Raw genomic sequence first — 13631 nt, 5'->3', positions numbered from 1 at the left:
CAAAATGCTGCGCTTCCCACCTCCAATCACAATGACTTCTGGGACTTCTAGAGTGAAAGTAAATATTTTCCCTATTACAACCAACACCTGGAGTTTATATTTTTAATTCTGTTCTATTTCTTGCAGCTGAACAACAGAAAACTGACAATGATCACCTCAGGTACACCCCATTTGCTTTATTCAGTGTTAAATGCTAATAATGTGAGTTTGAACGCCATTTTACATGACTATTATTGCCAACATATTATGGTATTTTTATGCTAATAATCAAAAACTTGCATACATACAGCACCTTTAATTTGTGTAGTAGGCCAAACCAGAGCATTCATTCACACAGACGTGCAGAACATGCAGGCTAATTAGCATTTATTTGTGCTGTATCTGTCATCATCAACGTGAATGCTGTTATGGTCTATGATATTACTGCATAACTCCATAATCATTGCAATTAGTAAATGTGAGCGTACAATTACTGTTGTGTGATAAGCATAAATACTTTAGTCAGATTCAGAGTAAACATTGTGCTCTGCTGTTGTATTACACACATATTAGTTTGCCAGTTATGCAGTGTGTTTGTAGCAGGATGATAAATGATGAAATCTGATGCTCTGGAATTCTGCAGCTGCGTCCTATACTCTTCTTACTGATGGAATCATATTAATTGAGGACACACAACCGAGTAAAGGAAAACATAACATTGCTGTCCTGCATTTTTTTACACTCATTTTGTGAAAGCTCGCCACAATAAGATGAAAAAAAACCTGTTGTGTTTCTCAGCTAAAACAACATATAGTTGAAGTCAGAATTATTAGCCCTTCTGAATTATTAGCCCCTCTGTATATTTTTCTATAAGTAATTATTTATTATCTCTCTTATTTCTGTCATAGTTTTAGTTTATCTGTCAGGTATAGAGTGTATTTAAGTCGTTTTTTTCTCAAGTGAAATGGTAGAAAAACCCAGTGAAACATCCCTCAGAGCAGCACTAGAGATGAATTTTCATGTGTTTACAGTATGTCCGTTATATACACACTCAGCATTATGCTGCTTCAAAGGTGCTGTATGTAAGTTTGACACCCAGTGGTTGAACTAGGTATTGCACTCCTTGTTCAAAACACATTTTCACTCCGCAATTGTTAATAACTAAATTCTAATAACTGATTTCTTTTACCATTAATATTTTACTTGATATTTTTTAAGAGACTAGTTTCAGCTTAAAGTGCGATTGAAAGGCTTAATTAGGTTAACTAGAAAAGTTAGGGTAATTAGTAGGGATGTCCACATCCGATCACGTAATCTGAAATCGGGCTGGATCATTTCAGACTCGATCGGAATCAGACGTTACCTCCCAATCAAGTCCAAAAGTGAAGAATTGATGTTATTTATTGGTTGTTCAAGCTACGTACAAAAGTGCTCTGTTTGTTAATCGAGTTGTAAATGTAAAATAAGGTGAATTTAAAAAGATAAGGAACATCCTGGATCTGTTTCTTCGCTCTTATTTATTCTTTTTTTTATATATTATAGAAGTATCAGATTGGGTTTCGGTATCTGTAAATTCTCGAAATCAAATTACTTGGACTTGAGGGCAAAAAAACCTGATCGGGACATCCCTAGTAATTATATAAGTCATTGTATAATAGTAGTTTGTTCTGTAGACAATCAAAAAATATGTTGTTTAAAAGAGCTAATAATATTAACCTTAAATTATTCTAGCTAAAATAAAACAAATAAGACTTTCTCCAGAAGAAAAAATATTAAAGCAATTATTGTAAAAAAAAATGCCTTGCTCTGTTCATCATCAAACATCATTTGGGAAATATTTGAAGAAAAAAAAAAGAAGGGCTAATAATTTTGATTTCAACTGTATGTCCAATCACTAAAAAACAAGCTATAGTTACTGGGCTCTCCTAAATGTGTCATGTTGACATAAAAATCCTTAGGATTCACTCGCTTCATATTATGGATTAAATAATCAGTCTTGAGGAAGGGAAGAAATGTTTCAAGTTCTTTGTAGTTTTAGTTAATCCCACAGAGTTATTCAAAGATGGATGGGGATAAAGCTCTGGAATCCTTGAGATGTTCAGAATAAGGAATGAGATTTAGGATGAGCAGACAAGCCATGAATATTTTAACCAATCTCTCTATACACTAGAGAGCAACATGTGTGTGTGTGTGTGTTTTCTGGCTGATTGTGCACCCCTGGGTTTGTTTCTCTCTCGACCCACACGGGGCACTCTGATAACAGTAATTATGCTGCCACAGCAGTGTGGACCCCACTGGAGAAAATGTTGAATTATCACATCTGACTGCAGGAAGCTTCCTTAAAAACCCTACACATTCCATGATCATAGAGGTCATCAAATCACTGTTCTTCTCACTCTACATGACTCTAATGTACCATTAACATAATAGATAGGGGTTATCGCACCAGGAAGTTAAAGGAACTACTCCGGAATTTTGAGGTGCCATTTACACTAATGTGTTTTTGTTTTAAAACAAAATATGAGTTTACTTACGGTTACGCCTATTGTCCACACTACTTTAATATCTTTGACCTGCAAAAATGTATTGTTTTAAAAAAGCTAATGATCCTGTTTTGATTTGGAAAGGCTGGTGTTCTGTTGTGAGAAGTGTTGGGTGAGTTACTTCAATAAGTAATTAACAAGGAATTACATCATTAAAATTGTATTTAAATTACATTTTTAATTACTGTGTCTGAAAAGTAACTCAGTTACTCAACAAGTAATTAAATTACTCAGCACAAATTTTAACGCTTAAATTTAACACGTAAATACACTACATCTCATTGCTGCATAAACAATAGAAATTAAACTTCTTTAATTCTTTAAATCTGAGCCAAACATGACCTTTTAGTTTTATTATAAAATGTAACACTTTGAAACGTTTTGTGTTTTGATAGATATAATGTTTAAAAATTTTAAAGCGATGATACAATATTTAATATATACTTTATATTGACATGAATTTCTGACTCTCTGTTCATAGTTTCTCAAGCATGTTCAATCTACTTGATAAATCAATTCTCTTAATCGATTGATCCAAAATCCAGTATTTAAGCAAGTACATTATTAGTAACTGTAATTAAATTACCTGAAAATGAAAAGTAATCCCTTAATTTACTTTTTCTGTGGAAAAGCAATCTAATTACAGTAACTAGTTACTTTGTAGTCTAGTTGTGAGAACGGGCTAAAACACAAACTTTTAAAAATGGAAACGTGCCTATCCACAAATGCTATCTGATTGGTCTGCTGGACTATTTCATACCTGTATCATTCCCTGATTTATAAAGCCCCTCTTATATTAGGGAATATGCACATGCCTAGTTAGTGTGAATGGCCAAGTATGATAATTCATGTGTTTTAGAGACTGTAGTCTTGATGGAGAATAAAAACACCAATTTGGACAAGGAGCATTTTCAGTTTTAAAATAAAAACGCACTAGTGTAACCAGCTCCTGAAGCTGGCAGTAGCTGGATTTCCAGCCCAACGTGAAACGAACTTTTCAAAGTTTACAAAAACATTCCAAATGCGAATTAGATGCATCTTTATCAAGCTGTTAGAGCTGCTTACTGTAGTATTGGGATCCTGTAACCAACCGCTAGCAAGGCAAGCATACTGGTGACAACTAATTAGTCATGTAGGTGTAATGTCAGTTTATTCTGCAAATACATTTCCATCTCCTATTATGCACATTAACCCTTTTTCATCCAAAACCACCTCAAGCGAGTGTAAAAATATAAATTTTTTTATTTTAAATCTGGCATTCTAGCACTTGTTTCTCTTTTGATATTTCGAAATGTGCATTAACACAGGGTAATGGAAAACCAGATGATGATGTCAAGCATGGTATTTAATTTAATAAATAACTGGAGGAAGGATTATGACTCGGTTGAAGCTGTGTCGTTGGTTCATTTTTATCTTCTTCATATATCATTCACATGGTCATTTTTAAGACAGAACCTAAGGACTTGAACAGTGTGCACCAGGGTTCAGATAGCAACATTTACACTTCAAATAAGCCACTCTGAAAGAACAATCACAGCAAAACCAAACATGAGATCCAAATAATTAGCAGTTTGTGTCTCCATATTGTCCAGTTATCACTAATTTCAACAAAACTGTAAGTGAAGATCAGGGTTAAAAATCTGTGATTATATACCCACTGCCCAGCATACATTGACCCACACAGTAGTTTGCATATGAGACAGAATGCAATGCTAGCTATTTTTAAATCATGTTGTCTTAAAATTTTATATAAGTGTGCTCTGTGAATACTTGAAGGGGATGCTCTTAGACATCATTATAGCCTGAGTTATTTAATTTCTGTTTGCCTAGGCTTGATTTAGATCTAATTTAATTCTTAAGAGACTCTAAAACTGTCAAAAGGAGACGGTCTCTGAATACAATGGTCCACATGATTGGATTTGAGTATTTTTGAATCGTGTTTCGAATTTACGAGTTGGATTTGTGTATTTTTTAATCGTGTTTTGAATTTACGAATTGGATCTTTGTCTTTTTGAATTGTGTTTTGAATATACAGATTAGATTTGTGTATTTTTGAATTACGTTTTGAATTTACGAATTGGATTTGTGTATTTTTGAATCATGTTTCGAATTTACTTGTTGGATTTGTGTATTTATGAATCGTGTTTTGAATTTACGAATAAGATTTGTGCATTTTTGAATTTTGTTTTGAATTTACGAATTGGATTTGTGTATCTTTGAATTGTGTTTCGAATTTGATTTGTATTTGTGTATTTTTTTAATTTTTTTTTTTTATCGTGTTTTGAATTTACGAAGGGGATTTGTGTCTTTTTAAATCATGTTTTGAATTTATGAATTTAATTGGATGTGTATTTTTAAATCGTGTTTCGAATTTACTAGTTGGATTTGTGTATTCATGAATCATGTTTTGAATTTACGAATCGGATTTGTGTTTGTTTTTTTTTGTTTTTTTGAATTTACGAATTGGATTTGTGTGTTGGATTATCTATTATCTTTCTATTCAACAAATTTCCTGAAAAAATATTTACACTCCAACTGAAACAACACAATTCTGAAGATTTTTGATTTGCTTAAATTCTGTGAGTCAAAAAAAATCAGTGTTTATATACCAACTACCCAGCATACATTGACCCATACTATAGTTTACATATGAGAAAAAATACAATGCCAGCTATTTTTATATCATTTTGTCTTAAACTTTTTGTGAGTTATTTCATTTATGTTTGCCTAGGCTTGATTTAGATCTAATTTAATTCTTAAGAGACTCTAAAACTGTCAAAGAGGACACGGTCTTTGAATACAATGGTGCATGCGATTGATTTCAGACCATAAGGAGTGTATGTGGGCTGGCATTCTGTCATGCAACTCTGGATAAGTTTAACTGCTTCTGTCAAAAGTCATAAGAATCTCGATTTCATTTTCTACTAGGATAAAGAGACTGAAACAGATGTCTAACAATGAGACATCTTTGCATTGTCAAGCATTTCAATGCAGTGACAGGTCAAAGCAGTCATTGTGATGATAAATAGCATTTTAAAATCAACTTTTCATTCTTTGTTTGTTTACCTCAGAATTACCTGGCAGTCTGAGGTAACGGCCATCCCTGGAAAAAAAATGATGCATATAAATCAGATTGAATCATTTGCTGCTTCAGCATTTTACTTTGAAAGGTCTATAAATAGGCAATCCTGCCATGCAAGCATGCTAATCTTTTGTCACTCAGTTGTGCAGATTGCAGAGCAATGGAACTGGCCATTCTTAGAAGATAGCAAGCCTTCCACTTAACCAAACAGGAAAGAGGATGTGGTTTGCACTCAGTGGAATAATAGGCTGTCCTCATTACTGATAAAATGTCACGTCACACGTTAAAACTAAAGTACCTGCAAATACCAAAATAGCAGTATTTTTCAGTAAAGTATCCATGCATATGATTGTAATTTAAAATGACAGGAAATAAGGCACAAAAAGAAGAAATGCTTACCAAAATTCAGTGTGTATTTATTTATTTATAGAGTCAGTGAGGTTTTGTATTTAGCATGAATCTATGACATTGATAAAGTAATACTGTATATATGGAGCTAGATCAGTCTCAAAAATAATACATTTACCAGATTAAATTCATACATGCACAGCACAATTCACATGTACAAAATCCAATTTGTAAATTCAAAACACACTTCATAAATACAACACACAATTTGAAAATTCATAAGTAAAATAAATTTTGCCAAATGAATTAAATTTGTGTATTTTTGAATCGTGTTTTGAATTTACGAATTGGATTTGTGTATTTTTGAATTTATGAATCGGCTTTGTGTATTTTTGAATCGTGTTTTGAATTTACGAATTGGATTTGTGTATTTTTTAATTTATGAATAGGCTTTGTGTATTTTTGAATCGTGTTTTGAATTTACGAATTGGGTTTGTGTATTTCTGAATTGTGTTTTGAAATTGGATTTGTGTATTTTTGAACCGTGTTTTGAACTTTCGAAATAAACGAAGTGTTTTGAACTTACAAAATCGTATTTTTGAATGATGTTTTGAACTTACGAATTGGATGTGTGTGTTTTTGAATCGTGTTTTAAATTTGGAAATTGGATTTGTGTATTTTTGAATCATGTTTTGAATTTACAAATTGGATTTGTGTATTTTTGAATCGTGTTTTGAATTTACAAATTGGATTTTTTTTATTTTTGAATCTTGTTTTGAATTTACGAATCGGATTTGTGTATTTTTGAATTGTTTTATGAATCGGATTTGTGTGTTTTGAATTTGGAAATTGGATTTGTGTATTTTTGAATCGTGTTTTGAATTTTACAAATTGGATTTTTTTTTTTTAATCTTGTTTTGAATTTACGAATCGGATTTGTGTATTTTTGAATCGTGTTTTGAATTTGCTAATTGAATTTTGTTTATTTTTTAATCATGTTTTGAATTCATGAATCGGATTTGTTATTTTTAAATCATGTTTTGAATTTGGAAATTGGATTTGTGTATTTTTGAATAGTGTTTTGAATTTATGAATTGGATTTGTTTATTTTTAAATCATGTTTTGAATTTATCAATTAGACTTGTGTATTTTTAAATTTACGAATTGGATTTGTTTTTATCTTTCTATTCAACAAAGTTTCTTAAAAAAATATATACACTTTAAAAAAGGATTTTTGTTGCTTGTTCAAACTACTTATTATAATTATATATGAAAACAACAGAATTCTGGCGATTTTTTTTTTTTTTTTTTGTTCAATACTTAAATTAGTAACGATAACGTAATGGATTTGTGTTGGGACAGAAAGAATTGTGTGGGACCCTGTATTTTTACAGTGAACTTTTTTTTTTAAGAAGTAAATATTTTTTTCAGTAAGGATTCATTACACTGATAATAAGTGACAGATGTAAAACATTTATAATGTTGCAAAAGATTTACATTACATAATTATAATAAAGATTTCCTGAGAAACAAATCAGTGAATTAGTACTAACATTAAAGGATCACGTGACACTGGAGACTGAAGTAAAAGCTTTCACATTAAAATGAATTTATTAATACTTCTTTATATTTTATGAAAATAAAAAAATTTCTGTATTTTGGGTCAAATAAATGCAGCCTTTGTGAGCACATGATTCCAAAATCAAAGCCATGCTGATAAAGTGAGGGTAATTTCTTATTCAAAGACAGTCTAAAATGACATCAGGAAAAAAATGCTGGGTTATTTTAACCAAAATTTGAGTAAAATGTGGGCCAATTATGGGTTAAGATGGATAAGAAGGTATATAGTAATATTTGTATATTCAGGATATTCAATCACTGCCATAAAACTGCTTATAAGCCATTGCCTGTAATTCCATTTGTCAAAAACAACAGACACTTGAGAAACAGCTGAACGTTCTAAATTTGAACTCCACATTCTAAATGTGTCCTAATTGCTTCAGAAGAAATGTTGTGGAGTGAAGAGTCACACAGAGCTCCAGCAGTTGCCTAGCAGCAGAACACTGCAAAGGGGCCTGTGGAGAACACACAGATTTACCTGCACGGTGTGCTTCATATCTATAAATTAATCTTGATCATTTACATGTCTTTAATGAAATATCAATTCAATTAGATCACTGTTGTATTTGTTTACATTTGTCCTACCTTTAGCTTCACTCTTTTCCAGATTACCTACTTACTTCTCTATGGTGTCTGCCCGTCTGTCTCTTTCATTACATGACACATGAGTTCTTCTTTTGAGTGTGTTTATTGTGAAAACTCTAAGCTGTCATTCCTCGTGCTTCATAAGCTGAAGACCTGAGGCCCTCTGAGAGACGTTAGAGGAGACTCACTGTAGGTGGCCTTTCTGAGAAAGCTGAAATAATTGTCAAAGGCATAGTCACAATAATAATCAGCCTGTTAAGGTAACGGGAAGAGACAGGAAGTCTGCAAAATCTCTTTTGTTTTGTGGGGCCCTGCAAAAGCAGCTAACTGACATGGAACAGCATGACTCTCTTGTCTATGTTTTTTTATTATTCCGTTCATGAGTAATATGTTGACATTTCCTCTCAGCCAAATAACTGATTTGTTTTTTTAATTAATGTGATTCATAAGATGGAAGTCAACGGCTACTGGCACTTTGAGAGTCAGATAAAAACACACAGACAAAATAAATAATATTAACTCCTGTGACTCATGGCGAAACATTAATGTCTCATGAAGTGAAATGATCTGTCTGTGCAAGATTTTTAAACAAACCAGTTATTTCATAAAACCTCAGTGTATCATCAGAGATTAATTTTGTGGTCACTCGTTATTCATTGATTGATTCATTCATTTTTTTTCGGTAGTCCCGTATTTATCAGGGGTCAGTCACTCTTTATTTTAAGGTACAATTCTTGCTAATAGTTAACCATTAATTAAGACTTTTAGCTCAATAAATTACAAATTTGCAGCTCATTAGTTAGTAAAGTAGTAGTTGGGTTTAGGTATTGAGCAGGATTAGTGATGTGGTAGAATAAGTTCATCCTTTAAGTACTAATAAACAGCCAATATCTTAATAATTGGTAGATAATAAGCAAGTAGTTAATAGTTGGTACTTGTTAGCCAGTAATAATGTTACCAATTTTGTTTTGCCTTATAAGTTTGTTTGTATGTTTGTTTTAACTCTAAAAATGCTGTTAGCCTTTGATTTTAACTTTTATAATTGTTATTTAATTATAATTGTTATCTTACCACAGTTTAATGTAAATTATCAGCAAATTTCTAATTTTGGTGAACTACAACTGTAAATTAGAACTAGAACATTTTTTGAAAAATTTAAATGATCATTATATTGACACGACGTCACGGTGGTGCAGTGAGTAGCGCAATCGCCTCACAGCAAGAAGGTTGCTGGTTCGAGCCCCGGCTGGGTCCGTTGGCACTTCTGTGTGGAGTTTGCATGTTCTCCCCGTGTTCGCGTGGTTTCCTCCAGGTGCTCCGGTTTCCCCCACAGCCCAAAGACATACGCTATATGTGAATTGAATAAGCCTAATTAGCCGTAGTGTATGTGAGTGTGTGGGTGTTTCCCAGTGTCGGGTTGTGGCTGGAAGGGCATCCGCTCCGTAAAACATATGCTGGATAAGTTGCCGGTTCATTCCACTTTAGCAACTCTTGAATAATAAAGGGACTAAGCCGAAAAGAAAATGATGAATGAATGATTATATTGACCAAATTTATCATGGTTTTATTAAAATTACTCAAAAATATTAAATAATAAATGCCACACATACTTAAGGCATTCCAGCAAGTTTTGTATCTGAAAATTGAAAATGAACAACCAACAAATAAAAGTAGTAGTTTTATGCAGTTTTGTGAAAAATCAACAAACAATGATCTGAATTATTAAAAATACAATTGTTTGTTTTATTTCATGTACATTTGTTTTTTTTTTTTGTGTTTGTTTGTTATAGAAACATTTTCTAATTCTATGTATTGTCTGCTAAGCCTGCACTTAGCTGCCTCACAGGCATCCATGTTTACTTTGGTTTTCACAAAACTCCATAAAGCTGCTTTGTAAAAGATAAAAAGCGTTTAATAAAAATATCTAATTACTATTTTTTTTTTCTGACTGATATTGCAATTTGATTTTCCAATTAAATTTAAGCTGAGTTTAGCTTAGTATTTTCAACAATGTGCAGCATACACTTTAACTGAAAGTAATACAACATACAGTACATCACCTGGCAAAAGTCTTGTCTAAGCAAAGTCAGACAGTAAGGTCTGACTTTGCTTTGACAAAAGTCTTGTCACTTAACAGCAATAATGTACAGTATAGAATATAAAGTCATGGTGCAGTGGAAAAAGAATTAATATTGTGTATGACTCACATGAGCTTGGCGGACTGCATCCATACATCTCTGCAGTGACTCGAATAACTTAATACTGTCATCAGGAATGGCAAAGAAAGTGCTCTTGCAGGACTCCCAGAGATCATCAAGATTCTTTGGATTCATCTTTAATGCCTCCTCTTTCATCTTACCCCAGACATGCTCAATAATGTTCAAGTCTGGTGACAGGGCTGGCCAATCTTGGAGCACCTTGACCTTCTTTGCTTTCAGGAACTTTGATGTAGAAGCTGAAGTATGAGGAGTGCTATCCTGCTGAAGAATTTGCCCTCTCCTGTAGCTTGTAATGTAATGGGCAGCATAAGTGTCTTGATACCTCAGGCTGTTGATGTTGCCATCCACTCTGCAGATATTTTGCACGCCCCCATACTGAATGTAACTCCAAACCATGATTTTTCCTTCACCAAACTTAACTGATTTCTTTTAGAATCTTAAGTCCATGCAGGTTCCAATATGTTTTCTGCAGTATTTGTGATGATTGAGATTCAGTTCAACAGATGATCAGAAAATCAACCTTCTGCCACTTTTTCAAATGATCAACTAGAAGTCAAGTTATTATTTACAACTGGGATCGACAACAAGAACTTGTCAGGTAGTGTTCTTTAACTATATATATATATATATTATACCAAATGTTTATTTAAACATGCATGTACTTAACAAATATTTAAATGTCACACGATTTTCAAAATCATGGTTCTAAAAAAATGAAAAATTGAAACTGTAATATTAACAGTCCAAAAATTACTGTGGTTTACCTTAAACCAGTAATCATGACAAACACTTTGACACAGTTCATATTATTATGTTGTTCAAAATGTAGCTCATTCTCCCATGAAAAACAAAATTGGTCTTCATCAAAAAGCATGCCCCTCCCCCACCCCCCACCCCCCTCTTCACCCTAAAGGGCGTCACACATCGGATGCACTGCTCTGTGCCGCGACATGGCGCGCACATGACAGTTGAAAGTATCGCACACCAGAGGCACACATTCGCATGCTATTTAAAATGAGACTAATGATGGCGCTCTGTGGCGCGGCAGAAATATGAACAGTGTCCTGAGTCATGGCTGGGCACGGCGGACAGCCACCGACTTGCTGTGCCGGTGTGTGTACCCTGATAGAAACCTATGTTTAGAATTCTAAAATGCATGGCGCTGCGTGCCAAGCAGCGCTTCTGGTGTGCGACCTGCTTATGGTTTATTTGTATTATCTTTGTCATGGTGAAATCTCTACATGTTACTATGTACACAAACCTCACTGCATGCATAATGCGTTCAGGCAAATGAATTTATTCCATTCAAATCAACATATTTCACAATCAAACCGCAGACACAATGCATCAAAGAACTTCTCTTCATGCATATTCTGCATAATATATGAATGTGGCAGATCACAGCCAGAGGCTCTGGGATATTTAAAGCACTAAGACAATAAGATGGCCACTCGCGAGACAAATACGCTTATGAGAAAGAGTGATTTCTCTTTGTTTTTGCTGTAATGGAATAACAAGAGCGATGGTGCAATCTGGGAAAAACCTCGGCGATGAATGTGCAGCGCAATATGATAAAGTATTCGGGCCTGCTAATTCGGTTTCCATCTTCTCCATTTACCGTTATTCCCCGTATTGGCTTTAATGAAAAAGTGAGAAGATCTAATTGCATGCAGTAAAGTGATTCATCTTAGTCACTTACCGAAAGTGAGAGTTCAGCCACCTCAGAGAGTTAAGTCTGTCCCCTGTACTGGTGCCAGATACCCTCTAGTCATGCAAATGATGTTCCTTATTGCTGAGCATTCATAAATCGCAGCCTTGCTGAAAGTCACCTGCCAGCTTTTTTGCTATATCACATCTGTAGAGTTCCAGTCAATCATCCTCTTGTTGCTTTCCTCAGGAGAATAAGTGCTTTCTGATGGAAAATGTCCAATGATTTGACACGTTCTATCCTACACCATAGCCAAATCTGAGCCCTTCATACAATAACCAAGCATATGATTGCCACAAGGATGAGGGTGAGACAAAGGGGATGCTAAGCGAGTGGAAGTGTAGTTGATGATGGAGGGTCACTGGTGCTGCAGAATGGAAATATCAGCCAGCTGAGTGACCTCTTCCCATCTGCTATCTGCAGCCACCCGAGAATTTCGTAGCCTTCTGTACATCAATTATCCATGACAACACAAAAAAGTGCTGCAATAGATAGTACAACACACAAACATGACAGAACTGCAACGCGGACAAAAGAGAACAGCATCATCTACTAGCTTTGTGTCTGTGAGGCGGTATAAGTGTGCACCAAATCTTTGGTGAATTTTATAAAGCTTTATAAAATGAAAATAATAATAATAATTCCTTACATTTATATAGCGCTTTTCTGGACACTCAAATCGCTTTACACATTTTATGGGCAAATCTCCTCATCCATCACCAGTGTGCAGCATCCACCTGGATGATGCGACGGCAGCCATATTGCGTTAGACCGCACACCACACACCAGCTGATTGGTGGAGAGGAGACAGAGTGATGAAGCCAATTATGATATGGGGATGTTAAGAAGGCATGATGGACAGAGGCCAGTGTGCAAATTTGGCCATGATGCTGGGGTTAAACTCTTACTCTTTTTCGTTGGACATCCTGGGATTTTTAATGACCACAGTGAGTCAGATCCTCGGTTTAACGTCTCATCCAAAAGACAGCACTGACTGAGCAGTGTAGAGTCCCCATCAATATACTGGGGCGTTAGGACCGCAGGCTGCAGGTTGAGCGCCCCTTGCTGATCTCACTAACACCACTTCTGGCAGCAACCTAGCTTTCTGGTCTCCCATCCAGGTACTGACTGGACGTTGCCTTGCTTAGCTTGTGAGAGCTATGTGAGACCAGTTGCAGAGAGCTAGCTTCTGGCATAATTAAACAGTTCTTTGGGAAACCAAGAATAGTTTTTCTATGGCATCCCAGCAAAAGCCTTCTATCAGATCCTTTATTTTTAAACAGATAGCTCACCCAAAAATCGTTTACTTACACTCAAGTGGTTTTACACTATGATCTTTTATTTTCTTCTACTGAACACAAAACAATTCTGTAGAATTTTTCGGTGTTAAAGCAGCCGTATACATCCATGGTATAGGAACAAAAATACTATGCATGTCAATGGCTGAACATTCTTCAGATTATCTTCTTTATGTTCAACAGAAGAAAGAAATTCAAAAAAGGTCTGGAACAAGTGGAGGATGAATAATTCATGACAATTTAAATTTT

The sequence above is a fragment of the Danio aesculapii genome, chromosome 6, assembly GCF_903798145.1.
Source record: "Danio aesculapii chromosome 6, fDanAes4.1, whole genome shotgun sequence".
NCBI classification, from domain to species: Eukaryota; Metazoa; Chordata; class Actinopteri; order Cypriniformes; family Danionidae; genus Danio; species Danio aesculapii.
This window is presented reverse-complemented; position numbering follows the sequence as displayed.